This window comes from Carassius auratus, unplaced genomic scaffold (assembly GCF_003368295.1).
Source record: "Carassius auratus strain Wakin unplaced genomic scaffold, ASM336829v1 scaf_tig00021499, whole genome shotgun sequence".
Taxonomy (NCBI): domain Eukaryota; kingdom Metazoa; phylum Chordata; class Actinopteri; order Cypriniformes; family Cyprinidae; genus Carassius; species Carassius auratus.
Window position 1 is genome coordinate 47822 of NW_020525116.1, and position 20111 is coordinate 67932.

The following is a 20111-nucleotide window of genomic DNA, read 5'->3' on the forward strand; positions in this document are numbered from 1 at the left end:
TAGGTATATTGCTGCAGAGCCAGTGGTTATCTTGTAGGCAAACATCAGTACCTTGAATCTGATGCGAACAGCTATTGGTAGCCAGTGCAAAATTATGAAGAGAGGTGTGACGTGGGCTTTCTTTGGCTCGTTGAAGACCAGTCTCGCTGCTGCATCCTGGATCAGTTGCAGAGGCTTGATAGTTTGCCGGAAGACCCGCCAAGGGAGCATAGCAGTAGTCCAGTCTGGAGAAAACAAAGAGCTTGGACAAGGAGTTGTGTGGCCTGCTCTGATCGGAAGGGTCTAATCTTCCGAACGTTGTACAAGGCAAATCTTCAGGACCGGGCCAGTGCAGCAATATGGCCTTTGAAACTTCACAAAACCTCAGGAGGACGTGGCCACGTGTTACATGCATATGAGAGGGATGCTATTGCTGCCTTCATGTAGCATTAGCCAGCATGCATGCAGAATTTTGACTTCACTGTAAATAAAAGGATTGCACGGGCCTACACGCAATGTCGCTGGATGAGATTCAGGGAATTTACCTGGAACCTCACAGTTTTCCACAAAGCATCATTTCACCTGCCCTGAAGAGGAGCTGTGGCCTTTTGCCCCCAGGAGACACAGGGAAACCCACACGAAAGGGGACAGAGAACCTCAATCTTTCTTTCTAAGCCACGGGTGTCAAACTCAGTCCCTGGAAGGCCGGAGACCTGCAGAGTTTAGATTCAAGCCTGATAGAACACACCTGATCCAACTAATCATGCCCTTCAGGCTCATTTGAAAACTACATGCCTTGTGTGTTTGAGAAGGGTTGGAACAACACTCTACAGGGCTCGGCCCTAAAGGAATTTAGTTTGACACCCCTGGTCTAAGCTCTCTCAGTTATCAAAAAAAGAACCAGCCTGCCCCGTGTGAGGCTCGAACTCACGACCTTCAGATTATGAGACTGACGCGCTGCCTAACTGCGCCAACGAGGCCCGTGGGCTAAAGGGGCCCGAACAGAGAAAAAGTAGCTTCTAGGTCCCTGGTTTCAGGTGCGGCTCGAACAGGCCATCTCTAGCCAGGCAAGGGTGTCAGGATGGCCGAGCGGTCTAAGGCGCTGCGTTCAGGTCGCAGTCTCCCCTGGAGGCGTGGGTTCGAATCCCACTTCTGACAGACCTATCCTTTGGCTGCAGACAGAGACTTCAGTCTTCTGCTACGTTGGGCCAGCAGGGCGTTAACTTTGACAAAACGACGCATTAGGCAAATGCCAGTATTAATTGGGCAGGCGTTGAAGACAAGGATGAGTTTTTAGACACTTTTTGAAAAGGGTTAAAGCCTCCGCTGCTCGAATTGAGATAGGCAGGCCGATCCACCAGCTGGGAACAGTCCAGGAAAAGGTCCTTGAGAGTGATTTTGTGCCTCTTTGGGATGGCACCACGAGGCATCGTTCACTTGCAGAAAGCAAGCGTAGGTCTGCACCAGCGACTTTAGGTATATTGCTGCAGAGCCAGTGGTTATCTTGTAGGCAAACATCAGTACCTTGAATCTGATGCGAACAGCTATTGGTAGCCAGTGCAAAATTATGAAGAGAGGTGTGACGTGGGCTTTCTTTGGCTCGTTGAAGACCAGTCTCGCTGCTGCATCCTGGATCAGTTGCAGAGGCTTGATAGTACGTGCCGGAAGACCCGCCAAGGGAGCATAGCAGTAGTCCAGTCTGGAGAAAACAAAGAGCTTGGACAAGGAGTTGTGTGGCCTGCTCTGATCGGAAGGGTCTAATCTTCCGAACGTTGTACAAGGCAAATCTTCAGGACCGGGCCAGTGCAGCAATATGGCCTTTGAAACTTCACAAAACCTCAGGAGGACGTGGCCACGTGTTACATGCATATGAGAGGGATGCTATTGCTGCCTTCATGTAGCATTAGCCAGCATGCATGCAGAATTTTGACTTCACTGTAAATAAAAGGATTGCACGGGCCTACACGCAATGTCGCTGGATGAGATTCAGGGAATTTACCTGGAACCTCACAGTTTTCCACAAAGCATCATTTCACCTGCCCTGAAGAGGAGCTGTGGCCTTTTGCCCCCAGGAGACACAGGGAAACCCACACGAAAGGGGACAGAGAACCTCAATCTTTCTTTCTAAGCCACGGGTGTCAAACTCAGTCCCTGGAAGGCCGGAGACCTGCAGAGTTTAGATTCAAGCCTGATAGAACACACCTGATCCAACTAATCATGCCCTTCAGGCTCATTTGAAAACTACATGCCTTGTGTGTTTGAGAAGGGTTGGAACAACACTCTACAGGGCTCGGGCCCTAAAGGAATTTAGTTTGACACCCCTGGTCTAAGCTCTCTCAGTTATCAGAAAAAAAGAACCAGCCTGCCCCGTGTGAGGCTCGAACTCACGACCTTCAGATTATGAGACTGACGCGCTGCCTAACTGCGCCAACGAGGCCCGTGGGCTAAAGGGGGCCCGAACAGAGAAAAAGTAGCTTCTAGGTCCCTGGTTTCAGGTGCGGCTCGAACAGGCCATCTCTAGCCAGGCAAGGGTGTCAGGATGGCCGAGCGGTCTAAGGCGCTGCGTTCAGGTCGCAGTCTCCCCTGGAGGCGTGGGTTCGAATCCCACTTCTGACAGACCTATCCTTTGGCTGCAGACAGAGACTTCAGTCTTCTGCTACGTTGGGCCAGCAGGGCGTTAACTTTGACAAAACGACGCATTAGGCAAATGCCAGTATTAATTGGGCAGGCGTTGAAGACAAGGATGAGTTTTTTAGACACTTTTTGAAAAGGGTTAAAGCCTCCGCTGCTCGAATTGAGATAGGCAGGCCGATCCACCAGCTGGGAACAGTCCAGGAAAAGGTCCTTGAGAGTGATTTTGTGCCTCTTTGGGATGAAGCACACGAGGCATCGTTCACTTGCAGAAAGCAAGCGTAGGTCTGCACCAGCGACTTTAGGTATATTGCTGCAGAGCAGTGCATGTTATCTTGTAGGCAAACATCAGTACCTTGAATCTGATGCGAACAGCTATTGGTAGCCAGTGCAAATTATGAAGAGAGGTGTGACGTGGGCTTTCTTGGCTCGTTGAAGACCAGTCTCGCTGCTGCATCCTGGATCAGTTGCAGAGAGGCTGATAGTTTGGCCGGAAGACCCGCCAAGGGAGCATAGCAGTAGTCCAGTCTGGAGAAAACAAAGAGCTTGGACAAGGAGTTGTGTGGCTCCCTGGAGGCGTGGGTTCGAATCCCACTTCTGACAGACCTATCCTTTGGCTGCAGACAGAGACTTCAGTCTTCTGCTACGTTGGGCCAGCAGGGCGTTAACTTTGACAAAACGACGCATTAGGCAAATGCCAGTATTAATTGGGCAGGCGTTGAAGACAAGGATGAGTTTTTAGACACTTTTTGAAAAGGGTTAAAGCCTCCGCTGCTCGAATGAGATAGGCAGGCCGATCCACCAGCTGGGAACAGTCCAGGAAAAGGTCCTTGAGAGTGATTTTGTGCCTCTTTGGATGGCACCACGAGCATCGTTCACTTGCAGAAAGCAAGCGTAGGTCTGCACCAGCGACTTTAGGTATATTGCTGCAGAGCCAGTGGTTATCTTGTAGGCAAACATCAGTACCTTGAATCTGATTGCGACAGCTATGGTAGCCAGTGCAAAATTATGAAGAGAGGTGTTGACGTGGGCTTTCTTTGGCTCGTTGAAGACCAGTCTCGCTGCTGCATCCTGGATCAGTTGCAGGAGGCTTGATAGTTTGGCCGGAAGACCCGCCAGGGAGCATAGCAGTAGTCCAGTCTGGAGAAAACAAAGAGCTTGGACAAGGAGTTGTGTGGCCTGCTCTGATCGGAAGGGTCTAATCTCCGAACGTTGTACAAGGCAAATCTTCAGGACCGGGCCAGTGCAGCAATATGGCCTTTGAAACTTCACAAAACTCAGGAGGATGTGGCCACGTGTTACATGCATATGAGAGGGATGCTATTGCTGCCCCGTGTGAGGCTCGAACTCACGACCTTCAGATTATGAGACTGACGCGCTGCCTAACTGCGCCAACGAGGCCCGTGGGCTAAAGGGGGCCCGAACAGAGAAAAAGTTGCTTCTAGGTCCTGGTTTCAGGTGCGGCTAGAACAGGCCATCTCTAGCCAGGCAAGGGTGTCAGGATGGCCGAGCGGTCTAAGGCGCTGCGTTCAGGTCGCAGTCTCCCCTGGAGGCGTGGGTTCGAATCCCACTTCTGACAGACCTATCCTTTGGCTGCAGACAGAGACTTCAGTCTTCTGCTACGTTGGGCCAGCAGGGCGTTAACTTTGACAAAACGACGCATTAGGCAAATGCCAGTATTAATTGGGCAGGCGTTGAAGACAAGGATGAGTTTTTAGACACTTTTTGAAAAGGGTTAAAGCCTCCGCTGCTCGAATTGAGATAGGCAGGCCGATCCACCAGCTGGGAACAGTCCAGGAAAAGGTCCTTGAGAGTGATTTTGTGCCTCTTTGGGATGGCACCACGAGGCATCGTTCACTTGCAGAAAGCAAGCGTAGGTCTGCACCAGCGACTTTAGGTATATTGCTGCAGAGCCAGTGGTTATCTTGTAGGCAAACATCAGTACCTTGAATCTGATGCGAACAGCTATTGGTAGCCAGTGCAAAATTATGAAGAGAGGTGTGACGTGGGCTTTCTTTGGCTCGTTGAAGACCAGTCTCGCTGCTGCATCCTGGATCAGTTGCAGAGGCTTGATAGTTTGGCCGGAAGACCCGCCAAGGGAGCATAGCAGTAGTCCAGTCTGGAGAAAACAAAGAGCTTGGACAAGGAGTTGTGTGGCCTGCTCTGATCGGAAGGGTCTAATCTTCCGAACGTTGTACAAGGCAAATCTTCAGGACCGGGCCAGTGCAGCAATATGGCCTTTGAAACTTCACAAAACCTCAGGAGGACGTGGCCACGTGTTACATGCATATGAGAGGGATGCTATTGCTGCCTTCATGTAGCATTAGCCAGCATGCATGCAGAATTTTGACTTCACTGTAAATAAAAGGATTGCACGGGCCTACACGCAATGTCGCTGGATGAGATTCAGGGAATTTACCTGGAACCTCACAGTTTTCCACAAAGCATCATTTTCACCTGCCCTGAAGAGGAGCTGTGGCCTTTTGCGCCCCAGGAGACACAGGAAACCCACACGAAAGGGGACAGAGAACCTCACTCTTCTTTCTAAGCCACGGGTGTCAAACTCAGTCCCTGGAAGCCGGAGACCTGCAGAGTTTTAGATTCAGCCTGATAGGAACACACCTGATCCAACTAATCATGCCCTCAGGCTAATTTTGAAAATACATGCCTTGGTGTGTTTGAGAAGGGTTGGAAACAACATCTACAGGGCTCGGGCCCTAAAGAGAATTTAGTTTGACACCCCTGGTCTAAGCTCTCTCAGTTATCAGAAAAAAAGAACCAGCCTGGCCCCGTGTGAGGCTCGAACTCACGACCTTCAGATTATGAGACTGACGCGCTGCCTAACTGCGCCAACGAGGCCCGTGGGCTAAAGGGGGGCCCGAACAGAGAAAAAAGTAGCTTCTAGGTCCCTGGTTTCAGGTGCGGCTCGAACAGGCCATCTCTAGCCAGGCAGGGTGTCAGGGATGGCCGAGCGGTCTGAAGGCCGGCTGCGTTCAGGGTCGCCAGTCTCCCCTGGGAGGCGTGGGGTTCGAATCCCACTTCTGACAGAACCTATCCTTTGGCTGCCAGACAGAGACTTCAGTCTTCTGCTACGTTGGGCCAGCAGGGCGTTACTTTTGACAAAACGACGCATTAGCAAATGCCAGTATTAATTTGGGCAGCGTTGAAGACAAGGATGAGTTTTTAGACACTTTTTGAAAAGGGTTAAAGCCTCCGCTGCTCGAATTGAGATAGGCAGGCCGATCACCAGCTGGGAACAGTCCAGGAAAGGTCCTTGAGAGTGATTTTGTGCCTCTTTGGGATGGCACCACGAGGCATCGTTCACTTGCAGAAAGCAAGCGTAGGTCTGCACCAGCGACTTTAGGTATATTGCTGCAGAGCCAGTGGTTATCTTGTAGGCAAACATCATACCTTGAATCTGATTGCGAACAGCTATTGGTAGCCAGTGCAAAATTATGAAGAGAGGTGTGACGTGGGCTTTCTTTGGCTCGTTGAAGACCAGTCTCGCTGCTGCATCCTGGATCAGTTGCAGAGGCTTGATAGTTTGGCCGGAAGACCCGCCAAGGGAGCATAGCAGTAGTCCAGTCTGGAGAAAACAAAGAGCTTGGACAAGGAGTTGTGTGGCCTGCTCTGATCGGAAGGGTCTAATCTTCCCGAACGTTGTACAAGGCAAATCTTCAGGACCGGGCCAGTGCAGCAATATGGCCTTTGAAACTTCACAAAACCTCAGGAGGACGTGGCCACGTGTTACATGCATATGAGAGGGATGCTATTTGCTGCCCCGTGTGAGGCTCGAACTCACGACCTTCAGATTATGAGACTGACGCGCTGCCTAACTGCGCCAACGAGGCCCGTGGGCTAAAGGGGGCCCGAACAGAGAAAAGTTGCTTCTAGGTCCCTGGTTTCAAGGTGCGTCTAGAACAGGCCATCTCTAGCCAGGCAAGGGGTGTCAGGATGGCCGAGCGTCTAAGGCGCTGCGTTCAGGTCGCAGTCTCCCCTGGAGGCGTGGGTTCGAATCCCACTTCTGACAGACCTATCCTTTGGCTGCAGACAGAGACTTCAGTCTTCTGCTACGTTGGGCCAGCAGGGCGTTAACTTTGACAAAACGACGCATTAGGCAAATGCCAGTATTAATTGGGCAGGCGTTGAAGACAAGGATGAGTTTTTAGACACTTTTTGAAAAGGGTTAAAGCCTCCGCTGCTCCGAATTGAGATAGGCAGGCCGATCCACCAGCTGGGAACAGTCCAGGAAAAGGTCCTGAGAGTGATTTTGTGCCTCTTTGGATGGCACCACGAGGCATCGTTCACTTGCAGAAAGCCAAGCGTAGGGTCTGCACCAGCGACTTTAGGTATATTGCTGCAGAGCCAGTGGTTATCTTGTAGGCAAACATCAGTACCTTGAATCTGATGCGAACAGCTATTTGGTAGCCAGTGCAAAATTATGAAGAGAGGTGTGACGTGGGCTTTCTTTGGCTCGTTGAAGACCAGTCTCGCTGCTGCATCCTGGATCCAGTTGCAGAGGCTTGATAGTTGGCCGGAAGGACCCGCCAAGGGAGCATAGCAGTAGTCCAGTCTGGAGAAAACAAAGAGCTTGGACAAGGAGTTGTGTGGCCTGCTCTGATCGGAAGGGTCTAATCTTCCGAACGTTGTACAAGGCAAATCTTCAGGACCGGGCCAGTGCAGCAATATGGCCTTTGAAACTTCACAAAACCTCAGGAGGACGTGGCCACGTGTTACATGCATATGAGAGGGATGCTATTGCTGCCCGTGTGAGGCTCGAACTCACGACCTTCAGATTATGAGACTGACGCGCTGCCTAACTGCGCCAACGAGGCCCGTGGGCTAAAGGGGGCCCGAACAGAGAAAAAGTTGCTTCTAGGTCCCTGGGTTTCAGGTGCGGCTAGAACAGGCCATCTCTAGCCAGGCAAGGGTGTCAGGATGGCCGAGCGGTCTAAGGCGCTGCGTTCAGGTCGCAGTCTCCCCTGGAGGCGTGGGTTCGAATCCCACTTCTGACAGACCTATCCCTTTGGCTGCAGACAGAGACTTCAGTCTTCTGCTACGTTGGGCCAGCAGGGCGTTAACTTTGACAAAACGACGCATTAGGCAAATGCCAGTATTAATTGGGCAGGCGTTGAAGACAAGGATGAGTTTTTAGACACTTTTTGAAAGGGTTAAAGCCTCCGCTGCTCGAATTGAGATAGGCAGGCCGATCACCAGCTGGGAAACAGTCCAGGAAAAGGTCCTTGAGGAGTGATTTTGTGCCTCTTTGGGATGGCACCACGAGGCATCGTTCACTTGCAGAAAGCAAGCGTAGGTCTGCACCAGCGACTTTAGTATATTGCTGCAGAGCCAGTGGTTATCTTGTAGGCAAACATCAGTACCTTGAATCTGATGCGAACAGCTATTGGTAGCCAGTGCAAAATTATGAAGAGAGGTGTGACGTGGGCTTCTTTGGCTCGTTGAAGACCAGTCTCGCTGCTGCATCCTGGATCAGTTGCAGAGGCTTGATAGTTTGGCCGGAAGACCCGCCAAGGGAGCATAGCAGTAGTCCAGTCTGGAGAAAAACAAAGAGCTTGGACAAGGAGTTGTGTGGCCTGCTCTGATCGGAAGGGTCTAATCTTCCGAACGTTGTACAAGGCAAATCTTCAGGACCGGGCCAGTGCAGCAATATGGCCTTTGAAACTTCACAAAACCTCAGGGAGGACGTGGCCACGTGTTACATGCATATGAGAGGGATGCTATTGCTGCCTTCATGTAGCATTAGCCAGCATGCATGCAGAATTTTGACTTCACTGTAAATAAAAGGATTGCACGGGCCTACACGCAATGTCGCTGGATGAGATTCAGGAATTTACCTGGAACCTCACAGTTTTCCACAAAGCATCATTTCACCTGCCCTGAAGAGGAGCTGTGGCCTTTTGCCCCCAGGAGACACAGGGAAACCCACACGAAAGGGGACAGAGAACCTCACTCTTTCTTTCTAAGCCACGGGTGTCAAACTCAGTCCTGGAAGGCCGGAGACCTGCAGAGTTTAGATTCAAGCCTGATAGAACACACCTGATCCAACTAATCATGCCCTTCAGGCTCATTTGAAAACTACATGCCTTGTGTGTTTGAGAAGGGTTGGAACAACACTCTACAGGGCTCGGGCCCTAAAGGAATTTAGTTTGACACCCCTGGTCTAAGCTCTCTCAGTTATCAGAAAAAAGAACCAGCCTGCCCCGTGTGAGGCTCGAACTCACGACCTTCAGATTATGAGACTGACGCGCTGCCTAACTGCGCCAACGAGGCCCGTGGGCTAAAGGGGGCCCGAACAGAGAAAAAGTAGCTTCTAGGTCCCCTGGTTTCAGGTGCGGCTCGATCAGGCCATCTCTAGCCAGGCAAGGGTGTCAGGATGGCCGAGCGGTCTAAGGCGCTGCGTTCAGGTCGCAGTCTCCCCTGGAGGCGTGGGTTCGAATCCCACTTCTGACAGACCTATCCTTTGGCTGCAGACAGAGACTTCAGTCTTCTGCTACGTTGGGCCAGCAGGGCGTTAACTTTGACAAAACGACGCATTAGGCAAATGCCAGTATTAATTGGGCAGGCGTTGAAGACAAGGATGAGTTTTAGACACTTTTTGAAAAGGGTTAAAGCCTCCGCTGCTCGAATTGAGATAGGCAGGCCGATCCACCAGCTGGGAACAGTCCAGGAAAAGGTCCTTGAGAGTGATTTTGTGCCTCTTTGGGATGGCACCACGAGGCATCGTTCACTTGCAGAAAGCAAGCGTAGGTCTGCACCAGCGACTTTAGGTATATTGCTGCAGAGCCAGTGGTTATCTTGTAGGCAAACATCAGTACCTTGAATCTGATGCGAACAGCTATTGGTAGCCAGTGCAAAATTATGAAGAGAGGTGTGACGTGGGCTTTCTTTGGCTCGTTGAAGACCAGTCTCGCTGCTGCATCCTGGATCAGTTGCAGAGGCTTGATAGTTTGGCCGGAAGACCCGCCAAGGGAGCATAGCAGTGAGTCCAGTCTGGAGAAAGACAAAGAGCTTGGACAAGGAGTTTGTGTGGCCTTGCTCTGATCGGAAGGGTCTAATCTTCCGAACGTTGTACAAGGCAAATCTTCAGGACCGGGCCAGTGCAGGCAATATGGCCTTTGATAACTTCACAAACCTCGGAGGACGTGGCCACGTGTTACATGCATATGAGAGGGATGCTATTGCTGCCCCGTGTGAGGCTCGAACTCACGACCTTCAGATTATGAGACTGACGCGCTGCCTAACTGCGCCAACGAGGCCCGTGGGCTAAAGGGGGCCCGAACAGAGAAAAAGTTGCTTCTAGGTCCTGGTTTCAGGTGCGGCTAGAACAGGCCATCTCTAGCCAGGCAAGGGTGTCAGGATGGCCGAGCGGTCTAAGGCGCTGCGTTCAGGTCGCAGTCTCCCCTGGAGGCGTGGGTTCGAATCCCACTTCTGACAGACCTATCCTTTGGCTGCAGGACAGAGACTTCAGTCTTCTGCTACGTTGGGCCAGCAGGGCGTTAACTTTGACAAAACGACGCATTAGGCAAATGCCAGTATTAATTGGGCAGGCGTTGAAGGACAAGGATGAGTTTTTAGACCACTTTTTGAAAAGGGTTAAAGCCTCCGCTGCTCGAATTGAGATAGGCAGGCCGATCCACCAGCTGGGAACAGTCCAGGAAAAGGTCCTTGAGAGTGATTTTGTGCCTCTTTGGGATGGCACCACGAGGCATCGTTCACTTGCAGAAAGCAAGCGTAGGTCTGCACCAGCGACTTTAGGTATATTGCTGCAGAGCCAGTGGTTATCTTGTAGGCAAAACATCAGTACCTTGAATCTGATGCGAACAGCTATTGGTAGCCAGTGCAAAATTATGAAGAGAGGTGTGACGTGGGCTTTCTTTGGCTCGTTGAAGACCAGTCTCGCTGCTGCATCCTGGATCAGTTGCAGAGGCTTGATAGTTTGGCCGGAAGACCCGCCAAGGGAGCATAGCAGTAGTCCAGTCTGGAGAAAACAAAGAGCTTGGACAAGGAGTTGTGTGGCCTGCTCTGATCGGAAGGGTCTAATCTTCCGAACGTTGTACAAGGCAAATCTTCAGGACCGGGCCAGTGCAGCAATATGGCCTTTGAAACTTCACAAAACCTCAGGAGGACGTGGCCACGTGTTACATGCATATGAGAGGGATGCTATTGCTGCCTTCATGTAGCATTAGCCAGCATGCATGCAGAATTTTGACTTCACTGTAAATAAAAGGATTGCACGGGCCTACACGCAATGTCGCTGGATGAGATTCAGGGAATTTACCTGGAACCTCACAGTTTTCCACAAAGCATCATTTCACCTGCCCTGAAGAGGAGCTGTGGCCTTTTGCCCCCAGGAGACACAGGGAAACCCACACGAAAGGGGACAGAGAACCTCACTCTTTCTTTCTAAGCCACGGGTGTCAAACTCAGTCCCTGGAAGGCCGGAGACCTGCAGAGTTTAGATTCAAGCCTGATAGAACACACCTGATCCAACTAATCATGCCCTTCAGGCTCATTTGAAAACTACATGCCTTGTGTGTTTGAGAAGGGTTGGAACAACACTCTACAGGGCTCGGGCCCTAAAGGAATTTAGTTTGACCACCCCTGGTCTAAGCTCTCTCAGTTATCAGAAAAAAAGAACCAGCCTGCCCCGTGTGAGCTCGAACTCACGACCCTTCAGATTATGAGACTGACGCGCTGCCTAACTGCGCCAACGAGGCCCGTGGGCTAAAGGGGGCCCGAACAGAGAAAAAGTAGCTTCTAGGTCCCTGGTTTCAGGTGCGGCTCGATCAGGCCATCTCTAGCCAGGCAAGGGTGTCAGGATGGCCGAGCGGTCTAAGGCGCTGCGTTCAGGTCGCAGTCTCCCCTGGAGGCGTGGGTTCGAATCCCACTTCTGACAGACCTATCCTTTGGCTGCAGACAGAGACTTCAGTCTTCTGCTACGTTGGGCCAGCAGGGGCGTTAACTTTGACAAAACGACGCATTAGGCAAATGCCAGTATTAATTGGGCAGGCGTTGAAGACAAGGATGAGTTTTTAGACACTTTTTGAAAAGGGTTAAAGCCTCCGCTGCTCGAATTGAGATAGGCAGGCCGATCCACCAGCTGGGAACAGTCCAGGAAAAGGTCCTTGAGAGTGATTTTGTGCCTCTTTGGGATGGCACCACGAGGGCATCGTTCACTTGCAGAAAGCAAGCGTAGGTCTGCACCAGCGACTTTAGGTATATTGCTGCAGAGCCAGTGGTTATCTTGTAGGCAAACATCAGTACCTGAATCTGATGCGAACAGCTATTGGTAGCCAGTGCAAATTATGAAGAGAGGTGTGACGTGGGCTTTCTTTGGCTCGTTGAAGACCAGTCTCGCTGCTGCATCCTGGATCAGTTGCAGAGGCTTGATAGTTTGGCCGGAAGACCCGCCAAGGGAGCATAGCAGTAGTCCAGTCTGGAGAAAACAAAGAGCTTGGACAAGGAGTTGTGTGGCCTGCTCTGATCGGAAGGGTCTAATCTTCCGAACGTTGTACAAGGCAAATCTTCAGGACCGGGCCAGTGCAGCAATATGGCCTTTGAAACTTCACAAAACCTCAGGAGGATGTGGCCACGTGTTACATGCATATGAGAGGGATGCTATTGCTGCCCCGTGTGAGGCTCGAACTCACGACCTTCAGATTATGAGACTGACGCGCTGCCTAACTGCGCCAACGAGGCCCGTGGGCTAAAGGGGCCCGAACAGAGAAAAAGTTGCTTCTAGGTCCCTGGTTTCAGGTGCGGCTAGAACAGGCCATCTCTAGCCAGGCAAGGGTGTCAGGATGGCCGAGCGGTCTAAGGCGCTGCGTTCAGGTCGCAGTCTCCCCTGGAGGCGTGGGTTCGAATCCCACTTCTGACAGACCTATCCTTTGGCTGCAGACAGAGACTTCAGTCTTCTGCTACGTTGGGCCAGCAGGGCGTTAACTTTGACAAAACGACGCATTAGGCAAATGCCAGTATTAATTGGGCAGGCGTTGAAGACAAGGATGAGTTTTTAGACACTTTTTGAAAAGGGTTAAAGCCTCCGCTGCTCGAATTGAGATAGGCAGGCCGATCCACCAGCTGGGAACAGTCCAGGAAAAGGTCCTTGAGAGTGATTTTGTGCCTCTTTGGGATGGCACCACGAGGCATCGTTCACTTGCAGAAAGCAAGCGTAGGTCTGCACCAGCGACTTTAGGTATATTGCTGCAGAGCCAGTGGTTATCTTGTAGGCAAACATCAGTACCTTGAATCTGATGCGAACAGCTATTGGTAGCCAGTGCAAAATTATGAAGAGAGGTGTGACGTGGGCTTTCTTTGGCTCGTTGAAGACCAGTCTCGCTGCTGCATCCTGGATCAGTTGCAGAGGCTTGATAGTTTGGCCGGAAGACCCGCCAAGGGAGCATAGCAGTAGTCCAGTCTGGAGAAAACAAAGAGCTTGGACAAGGAGTTGTGTGGCCTGCTCTGATCGGAAGGGTCTAATCTTCCGAACGTTGTACAAGGCAAATCTTCAGGACCGGGCCAGTGCAGCAATATGGCCTTTGAAACTTCACAAAACCTCAGGAGGACGTGGCCACGTGTTACATGCATATGAGAGGGATGCTATTGCTGCCTTCATGTAGCATTAGCCAGCATGCATGCAGAATTTTGACTTCACTGTAAATAAAAGGATTGCACGGGCCTACACGCAATGTCGCTGGATGAGATTCAGGGAATTTACCTGGAACCTCACAGTTTTCCACAAAGCATCATTTCACCTGCCCTGAAGAGGAGCTGTGGCCTTTTGCCCCCAGGAGACACAGGGAAACCCACACGAAAGGGGACAGAGAACCTCACTCTTTCTTTCTAAGCCACGGGTGTCAAACTCAGTCCCTGGAAGGCCGGAGACCTGCAGAGTTTAGATTCAAGCCTGATAGAACACACCTGATCCAACTAATCATGCCCTTCAGGCTCATTTGAAAACTACATGCCTTGTGTGTTTGAGAAGGGTTGGAACAACACTCTACAGGGCTCGGGCCCTAAAGGAATTTAGTTTGACACCCCTGGTCTAAGCTCTCTCAGTTATCAGAAAAAAAGAACCAGCCTGCCCCGTGTGAGGCTCGAACTCACGACCTTCAGATTATGAGACTGACGCGCTGCCTAACTGCGCCAACGAGGCCCGTGGGCTAAAGGGGGCCCGAACAGAGAAAAAGTAGCTTCTAGGTCCCTGGTTTCAGGTGCGGCTCGATCAGGCCATCTCTAGCCAGGCAAGGGTGTCAGGATGGCCGAGCGGTCTAAGGCGCTGCGTTCAGGTCGCAGTCTCCCCTGGAGGCGTGGGTTCGAATCCCACTTCTGACAGACCTATCCTTTGGCTGCAGACAGAGACTTCAGTCTTCTGCTACGTTGGGCCAGCAGGGCGTTAACTTTGACAAAACGACGCATTAGGCAAATGCCAGTATTAATTGGGCAGGCGTTGAAGACAAGGATGAGTTTTTAGACACTTTTTGAAAAGGGTTAAAGCCTCCGCTGCTCGAATTGAGATAGGCAGGCCGATCCACCAGCTGGGAACAGTCCAGGAAAAGGTCCTTGAGAGTGATTTTGTGCCTCTTTGGGATGGCACCACGAGGCATCGTTCACTTGCAGAAAGCAAGCGTAGGTCTGCACCAGCGACTTTAGGTATATTGCTGCAGAGCCAGTGGTTATCTTGTAGGCAAACATCAGTACCTTGAATCTGATGCGAACAGCTATTGGTAGCCAGTGCAAAATTATGAAGAGAGGTGTGACGTGGGCTTTCTTTGGCTCGTTGAAGACCAGTCTCGCTGCTGCATCCTGGATCAGTTGCAGAGGCTTGATAGTTTGGCCGGAAGACCCGCCAAGGGAGCATAGCAGTAGTCCAGTCTGGAGAAAACAAAGAGCTTGGACAAGGAGTTGTGTGGCCTGCTCTGATCGGAAGGGTCTAATCTTCCGAACGTTGTACAAGGCAAATCTTCAGGACCGGGCCAGTGCAGCAATATGGCCTTTGAAACTTCACAAAACCTCAGGAGGATGTGGCCACGTGTTACATGCATATGAGAGGGATGCTATTGCTGCCCCGTGTGAGGCTCGAACTCACGACCTTCAGATTATGAGACTGACGCGCTGCCTAACTGCGCCAACGAGGCCCGTGGGCTAAAGGGGGCCCGAACAGAGAAAAAGTTGCTTCTAGGTCCCTGGTTTCAGGTGCGGCTAGAACAGGCCATCTCTAGCCAGGCAAGGGTGTCAGGATGGCCGAGCGGTTTAAGGCGCTGCGTTCAGGTCGCAGTCTCCCCTGGAGGCGTGGGTTCGAATCCCACTTCTGACAGACCTATCCTTTGGCTGCAGACAGAGACTTCAGTCTTCTGCTACGTTGGGCCAGCAGGGCGTTAACTTTGACAAAACGACGCATTAGGCAAATGCCAGTATTAATTGGGCAGGCGTTGAAGACAAGGATGAGTTTTTAGACACTTTTTGAAAAGGGTTAAAGCCTCCGCTGCTCGAATTGAGATAGGCAGGCCGATCCACCAGCTGGGAACAGTCCAGGAAAAGGTCCTTGAGAGTGATTTTGTGCCTCTTTGGGATGGCACCACGAGGCATCGTTCACTTGCAGAAAGCAAGCGTAGGTCTGCACCAGCGACTTTAGGTATATTGCTGCAGAGCCAGTGGTTATCTTGTAGGCAAACATCAGTACCTTGAATCTGATGCGAACAGCTATTGGTAGCCAGTGCAAAATTATGAAGAGAGGTGTGACGTGGGCTTTCTTTGGCTCGTTGAAGACCAGTCTCGCTGCTGCATCCTGGATCAGTTGCAGAGGCTTGATAGTTTGGCCGGAAGACCCGCCAAGGGAGCATAGCAGTAGTCCAGTCTGGAGAAAACAAAGAGCTTGGACAAGGAGTTGTGTGGCCTGCTCTGATCGGAAGGGTCTAATCTTCCGAACGTTGTACAAGGCAAATCTTCAGGACCGGGCCAGTGCAGCAATATGGCCTTTGAAACTTCACAAAACCTCAGGAGGACGTGGCCACGTGTTACATGCATATGAGAGGGATGCTATTGCTGCCTTCATGTAGCATTAGCCAGCATGCATGCAGAATTTTGACTTCACTGTAAATAAAAGGATTGCACGGGCCTACACGCAATGTCGCTGGATGAGATTCAGGGAATTTACCTGGAACCTCACAGTTTTCCACAAAGCATCATTTCACCTGCCCTGAAGAGGAGCTGTGGCCTTTTGCCCCCAGGAGACACAGGGAAACCCACACGAAAGGGGACAGAGAACCTCACTCTTTCTTTCTAAGCCACGGGTGTCAAACTCAGTCCCTGGAAGGCCGGAGACCTGCAGAGTTTAGATTCAAGCCTGATAGAACACACCTGATCCAACTAATCATGCCCTTCAGGCTCATTTGAAAACTACATGCCTTGTGTGTTTGAGAAGGGTTGGAACAACACTCTACAGGGCTCGGGCCCTAAAGGAATTTAGTTTGACACCCCTGGTCTAAGCTCTCTCAGTTATCAGAAAAAAAGAACCAGCCTGCCCCGTGTGAGGCTCGAACTCACGACCTTCAGATTATGAGACTGACGCGCTGCCTAACTGCGCCAACGAGGCCCGTGGGCTAAAGGGGGCCCGAACAGAGAAAAAGTAGCTTCTAGGTCCCTGGTTTCAGGTGCGGCTCGATCAGGCCATCTCTAGCCAGGCAAGGGTGTCAGGATGGCCGAGCGGTCTAAGGCGCTGCGTTCAGGTCGCAGTCTCCCCTGGAGGCGTGGGTTCGAATCCCACTTCTGACAGACCTATCCTTTGGCTGCAGACAGAGACTTCAGTCTTCTGCTACGTTGGGCCAGCAGGGCGTTAACTTTGACAAAACGACGCATTAGGCAAATGCCAGTATTAATTGGGCAGGCGTTGAAGACAAGGATGAGTTTTTAGACACTTTTTGAAAAGGGTTAAAGCCTCCGCTGCTCGAATTGAGATAGGCAGGCCGATCCACCAGCTGGGAACAGTCCAGGAAAAGGTCCTTGAGAGTGATTTTGTGCCTCTTTGGGATGGCACCACGAGGCATCGTTCACTTGCAGAAAGCAAGCGTAGGTCTGCACCGTGTTACATGCATATGAGAGGGATGCTATTGCTGCCTTCATGTAGCATTAGCCAGCATGCATGCAGAATTTTGACTTCACTGTAAATAAAAGGATTGCACGGGCCTACACGCAATGTCGCTGGATGAAATTCAGGGAATTTACCTGGAACCTCACAGTTTTCCACAAAGCATCATTTCACCTGCCCTGAAGAGGAGCTGTGGCCTTTTGCCCCCAGGAGACACAGGGAAACCCACACGAAAGGGGACAGAGAACCTCACTCTTTCTTTCTAAGCCACGGGTGTCAAACTCAGTCCCTGGAAGGCCGGAGACCTGCACAGTTTAGATTCAAGCCTGATAGAACACATCCTGATCCAACTAATCATGCCCTTCAGGCTCATTTGAAAACTACATGCCTTGTGTGTTTGAGAAGGGTTGGAACAACACTCTACAGGGCTCGGGCCCTAAAGGAATTTAGTTTGACACCCCTGGTCTAAGCTCTCTCAGTTATCAGAAAAAAAGAACCAGCCTGCCCCGTGTGAGGCTCGAACTCACGACCTTCAGATTATGAGACTGACGCGCTGCCTAACTGCGCCAACGAGGCCCGTGGGCTAAAGGGGGCCCGAACAGAGAAAAAGTAGCTTCTAGGTCCCTGGTTTCAGGTGCGGCTCGAACAGGCCATCTCTAGCCAGGCAAGGGTGTCAGGATGGCCGAGCGGTCTAAGGCGCTGCGTTCAGGTCGCAGTCTCCCCTGGAGGCGTGGGTTCGAATCCCACTTCTGACAGACCTATCCTTTGGCTGCAGACAGAGACTTCAGTCTTCTGCTAGGTATATTGCTGCAGAGCCAGTGGTTATCTTGTAGGCAAACATCAGTACCTTGAATCTGATGCGAACAGCTATTGGTAGCCAGTGCAAAATTATGAAGAGAGGTGTGACGTGGGCTTTCTTTGGCTCGTTGAAGACCAGTCTCGCTGCTGCATCCTGGATCAGTTGCAGAGGCTTGATAGTACGTGCCGGAAGACCCGCCAAGGGAGCATAGCAGTAGTCCAGTCTGGAGAAAACAAAGAGCTTGGACAAGGAGTTGTGTGGCCTGCTCTGATCGGAAGGGTCTAATCTTCCGAACGTTGTACAAGGCAAATCTTCAGGACCGGGCCAGTGCAGCAATATGGCCTTTGAAACTTCACAAAACCTCAGGAGGACGTGGCCACGTGTTACATGCTTCTGACAGACCTATCCTTTGGCTGCAGACAGAGACTTCAGTCTTCTGCTACGTTGGGCCAGCAGGGCGTTAACTTTGACAAAACGACGCATTAGGCAAATGCCAGTATTAATTGGGCAGGCGTTGAAGACAAGGATGAGTTTTTAGACACTTTTTGAAAAGGGTTAAAGCCTCCGCTGCTCGAATTGAGATAGGCAGGCCGATCCACCAGCTGGGAACAGTCCAGGAAAAGGTCCTTGAGAGTGATTTTGTGCCTCTTTGGGATGGCACCACGAGGCATCGTTCACTTGCAGAAAGCAAGCGTAGGTCTGCACCAGCGACTTTAGGTATATTGCTGCAGAGCCAGTGGTTATCTTGTAGGCAAACATCAGTACCTTGAATCTGATGCGAACAGCTATTGGTAGCCAGTGCAAAATTATGAAGAGAGGTGTGACGTGGGCTTTCTTTGGCTCGTTGAAGACCAGTCTCGCTGCTGCATCCTGGATCAGTTGCAGAGGCTTGATAGTACGTGCCGGAAGACCCGCCAAGGGAGCATAGCAGTAGTCCAGTCTGGAGAAAACAAAGAGCTTGGACAAGGAGTTGTGTGGCCTGCTCTGATCGGAAGGGTCTAATCTTCCGAACGTTGTACAAGGCAAATCTTCAGGACCGGGCCAGTGCAGCAATATGGCCTTTGAAACTTCACAAAACCTCAGGAGGACGTGGCCACGTGTTACATGCATATGAGAGGGATGCTATTGCTGCCCCGTGTGAGGCTCGAACTCACGACCTTCAGATTATGAGACTGACGCGCTGCCTAACTGCGCCAACGAGGCCCGTGGGCTAAAGGGGGCCCGAACAGAGAAAAAGTTGCTTCTAGGTCCCTGGTTTCAGGTGCGGCTAGAACAGGCCATCTCTAGCCAGGCAAGGGTGTCAGGATGGCCGAGTGGTCTAAGGCGCTGCGTTCAGGTTGCAGTCTCGCCTGGAGGCGTGGGTTCGAATCCCACTTCTGACAGACCTATCCTTTGGCTGCAGACAGAGACTTCAGTCTTCTGCTACGTTGGGCCAGCAGGGCGTTAACTTTGACAAAACGACGCATTAGGCAAATGCCAGTATTAATTGGGCAGGCGTTGAAGACAAGGATGAGTTTTTAGACACTTTTTGAAAAGGGTTAAAGCCTCCGCTGCTCGAATTGAGATAGGCAGGCCAATCCACCAGCTGGGAACAGTCCAGGAAAAGGTCCTTGAGAGTGATTTTGTGCCTCTTTGGGATGGCACCACGAGGCATCGTTCACTTGCAGAAAGCAAGCGTAGGTCTGCACCAGCGACTTTAGGTATATTGCTGCAGAGCCAGTGGTTATCTTGTAGGCAAACATCAGTACCTTGAATCTGATGCGAACAGTTATTGGTAGCCAGTGCAAAATTATGAAGAGAGGTGTGACGTGGGCTTTCTTTGGCTCGTTGAAGACCAGTCTCGCTGCTGCATCCTGGATCAGTTGCAGAGGCTTGATAGTTTGGCCGGAAGACCCGCCAAGGGAGCATAGCAGTAGTCCAGTCTGGAGAAAACAAAGAGCTTGGACAAGGAGTTGTGTGGCCTGCTCTGATCGGAAGGGTCTAATCTTCCGAACGTTGTACAAGGCAAATCTTCAGGACCGGGCCAGTGCAGCAATATGGCCTTTGAAACTTCACAAAACCTCAGGAGGACGTGGCCACGTGTTACATGCATATGAGAGGGATGCTATTGCTGCCTTCATGTAGCATTAGCCAGCATGCATGCAGAATTTTGACTTCACTGTAAATAAAAGGATTGCACGGGCCTACACGCAATGTCGCTGGATGAGATTCAGGGAATTTACCTGGAACCTCACAGTTTTCCACAAAGCATCATTTCACCTGCCCTGAAGAGGAGCTGTGGCCTTTTGCCCCCAGGAGACACAGGGAAACCCACACGAAAGGGGACAGAGAACCTCAATCTTTCTTTCTAAGCCACGGGTGTCAAACTCAGTCCCTGGAAGTCCGGAGACCTGCAGAGTTTAGATTCAAGCCTGATAGAACACACCTGATCCAACTAATCATGCCCTTCAGGCTCATTTGAAAACTACATGCCTTGTGTGTTTGAGAAGGGTTGGAACAACACTCTACAGGGCTCGGGCCCTAAAGGAATTTAGTTTGACACCCCTGGTCTAAACTCTCTCAGTTATCAGAAAAAAAGAACCAGCCTGCCCCGTG

General features: G+C 51.2%; 27 non-coding genes across 27 annotated transcripts; 14 read left to right on the plus strand and 13 right to left on the minus strand.

The window, feature by feature from the left end:
* Positions 1–885: 885 nt before the first annotated feature.
* Positions 886–959, minus strand: trnam-cau (transfer RNA methionine (anticodon CAU)). Its single transcript has one exon. It is a non-coding gene; the product is annotated as a tRNA-Met (tRNA).
* Positions 960–1054: 95 nt separating this feature from the next.
* On the plus strand, positions 1055–1137 carry trnal-cag (transfer RNA leucine (anticodon CAG)). The gene has a single exon. It is a non-coding gene; the product is annotated as a tRNA-Leu (tRNA).
* Positions 1138–2342: 1205 nt separating this feature from the next.
* trnam-cau (transfer RNA methionine (anticodon CAU)) lies at positions 2343–2416 on the minus strand. Its single transcript has one exon. It is a non-coding gene; the product is annotated as a tRNA-Met (tRNA).
* Positions 2417–2512: 96 nt separating this feature from the next.
* On the plus strand, positions 2513–2595 carry trnal-cag (transfer RNA leucine (anticodon CAG)). Its single transcript has one exon. It is a non-coding gene; the product is annotated as a tRNA-Leu (tRNA).
* A 1342-nt stretch (positions 2596–3937) lies between these two features.
* Positions 3938–4011, minus strand: trnam-cau (transfer RNA methionine (anticodon CAU)). The gene has a single exon. It is a non-coding gene; the product is annotated as a tRNA-Met (tRNA).
* Positions 4012–4106: 95 nt separating this feature from the next.
* Positions 4107–4189, plus strand: trnal-cag (transfer RNA leucine (anticodon CAG)). Its single transcript has one exon. It is a non-coding gene; the product is annotated as a tRNA-Leu (tRNA).
* A 1206-nt stretch (positions 4190–5395) lies between these two features.
* On the minus strand, positions 5396–5469 carry trnam-cau (transfer RNA methionine (anticodon CAU)). The gene has a single exon. It is a non-coding gene; the product is annotated as a tRNA-Met (tRNA).
* Positions 5470–6387: 918 nt separating this feature from the next.
* On the minus strand, positions 6388–6461 carry trnam-cau (transfer RNA methionine (anticodon CAU)). Its single transcript has one exon. It is a non-coding gene; the product is annotated as a tRNA-Met (tRNA).
* Positions 6462–6558: 97 nt separating this feature from the next.
* Positions 6559–6640, plus strand: trnal-cag (transfer RNA leucine (anticodon CAG)). The gene has a single exon. It is a non-coding gene; the product is annotated as a tRNA-Leu (tRNA).
* A 902-nt stretch (positions 6641–7542) lies between these two features.
* trnal-cag (transfer RNA leucine (anticodon CAG)) lies at positions 7543–7625 on the plus strand. The gene has a single exon. It is a non-coding gene; the product is annotated as a tRNA-Leu (tRNA).
* Positions 7626–8827: 1202 nt separating this feature from the next.
* On the minus strand, positions 8828–8901 carry trnam-cau (transfer RNA methionine (anticodon CAU)). Its single transcript has one exon. It is a non-coding gene; the product is annotated as a tRNA-Met (tRNA).
* Positions 8902–8998: 97 nt separating this feature from the next.
* trnal-cag (transfer RNA leucine (anticodon CAG)) lies at positions 8999–9081 on the plus strand. Its single transcript has one exon. It is a non-coding gene; the product is annotated as a tRNA-Leu (tRNA).
* A 732-nt stretch (positions 9082–9813) lies between these two features.
* On the minus strand, positions 9814–9887 carry trnam-cau (transfer RNA methionine (anticodon CAU)). The gene has a single exon. It is a non-coding gene; the product is annotated as a tRNA-Met (tRNA).
* Positions 9888–9982: 95 nt separating this feature from the next.
* On the plus strand, positions 9983–10065 carry trnal-cag (transfer RNA leucine (anticodon CAG)). The gene has a single exon. It is a non-coding gene; the product is annotated as a tRNA-Leu (tRNA).
* A 1379-nt stretch (positions 10066–11444) lies between these two features.
* trnal-cag (transfer RNA leucine (anticodon CAG)) lies at positions 11445–11527 on the plus strand. Its single transcript has one exon. It is a non-coding gene; the product is annotated as a tRNA-Leu (tRNA).
* Positions 11528–12256: 729 nt separating this feature from the next.
* Positions 12257–12330, minus strand: trnam-cau (transfer RNA methionine (anticodon CAU)). Its single transcript has one exon. It is a non-coding gene; the product is annotated as a tRNA-Met (tRNA).
* A 95-nt stretch (positions 12331–12425) lies between these two features.
* Positions 12426–12508, plus strand: trnal-cag (transfer RNA leucine (anticodon CAG)). The gene has a single exon. It is a non-coding gene; the product is annotated as a tRNA-Leu (tRNA).
* Positions 12509–13712: 1204 nt separating this feature from the next.
* Positions 13713–13786, minus strand: trnam-cau (transfer RNA methionine (anticodon CAU)). The gene has a single exon. It is a non-coding gene; the product is annotated as a tRNA-Met (tRNA).
* A 96-nt stretch (positions 13787–13882) lies between these two features.
* trnal-cag (transfer RNA leucine (anticodon CAG)) lies at positions 13883–13965 on the plus strand. The gene has a single exon. It is a non-coding gene; the product is annotated as a tRNA-Leu (tRNA).
* A 729-nt stretch (positions 13966–14694) lies between these two features.
* trnam-cau (transfer RNA methionine (anticodon CAU)) lies at positions 14695–14768 on the minus strand. Its single transcript has one exon. It is a non-coding gene; the product is annotated as a tRNA-Met (tRNA).
* A 96-nt stretch (positions 14769–14864) lies between these two features.
* On the plus strand, positions 14865–14947 carry trnal-cag (transfer RNA leucine (anticodon CAG)). Its single transcript has one exon. It is a non-coding gene; the product is annotated as a tRNA-Leu (tRNA).
* Positions 14948–16151: 1204 nt separating this feature from the next.
* trnam-cau (transfer RNA methionine (anticodon CAU)) lies at positions 16152–16225 on the minus strand. The gene has a single exon. It is a non-coding gene; the product is annotated as a tRNA-Met (tRNA).
* A 96-nt stretch (positions 16226–16321) lies between these two features.
* Positions 16322–16404, plus strand: trnal-cag (transfer RNA leucine (anticodon CAG)). Its single transcript has one exon. It is a non-coding gene; the product is annotated as a tRNA-Leu (tRNA).
* An 815-nt stretch (positions 16405–17219) lies between these two features.
* trnam-cau (transfer RNA methionine (anticodon CAU)) lies at positions 17220–17293 on the minus strand. The gene has a single exon. It is a non-coding gene; the product is annotated as a tRNA-Met (tRNA).
* Positions 17294–17389: 96 nt separating this feature from the next.
* trnal-cag (transfer RNA leucine (anticodon CAG)) lies at positions 17390–17472 on the plus strand. Its single transcript has one exon. It is a non-coding gene; the product is annotated as a tRNA-Leu (tRNA).
* Positions 17473–18645: 1173 nt separating this feature from the next.
* trnam-cau (transfer RNA methionine (anticodon CAU)) lies at positions 18646–18719 on the minus strand. Its single transcript has one exon. It is a non-coding gene; the product is annotated as a tRNA-Met (tRNA).
* Positions 18720–18815: 96 nt separating this feature from the next.
* trnal-cag (transfer RNA leucine (anticodon CAG)) lies at positions 18816–18898 on the plus strand. Its single transcript has one exon. It is a non-coding gene; the product is annotated as a tRNA-Leu (tRNA).
* The last annotated feature ends 1213 nt before the right edge of the window (positions 18899–20111 follow it).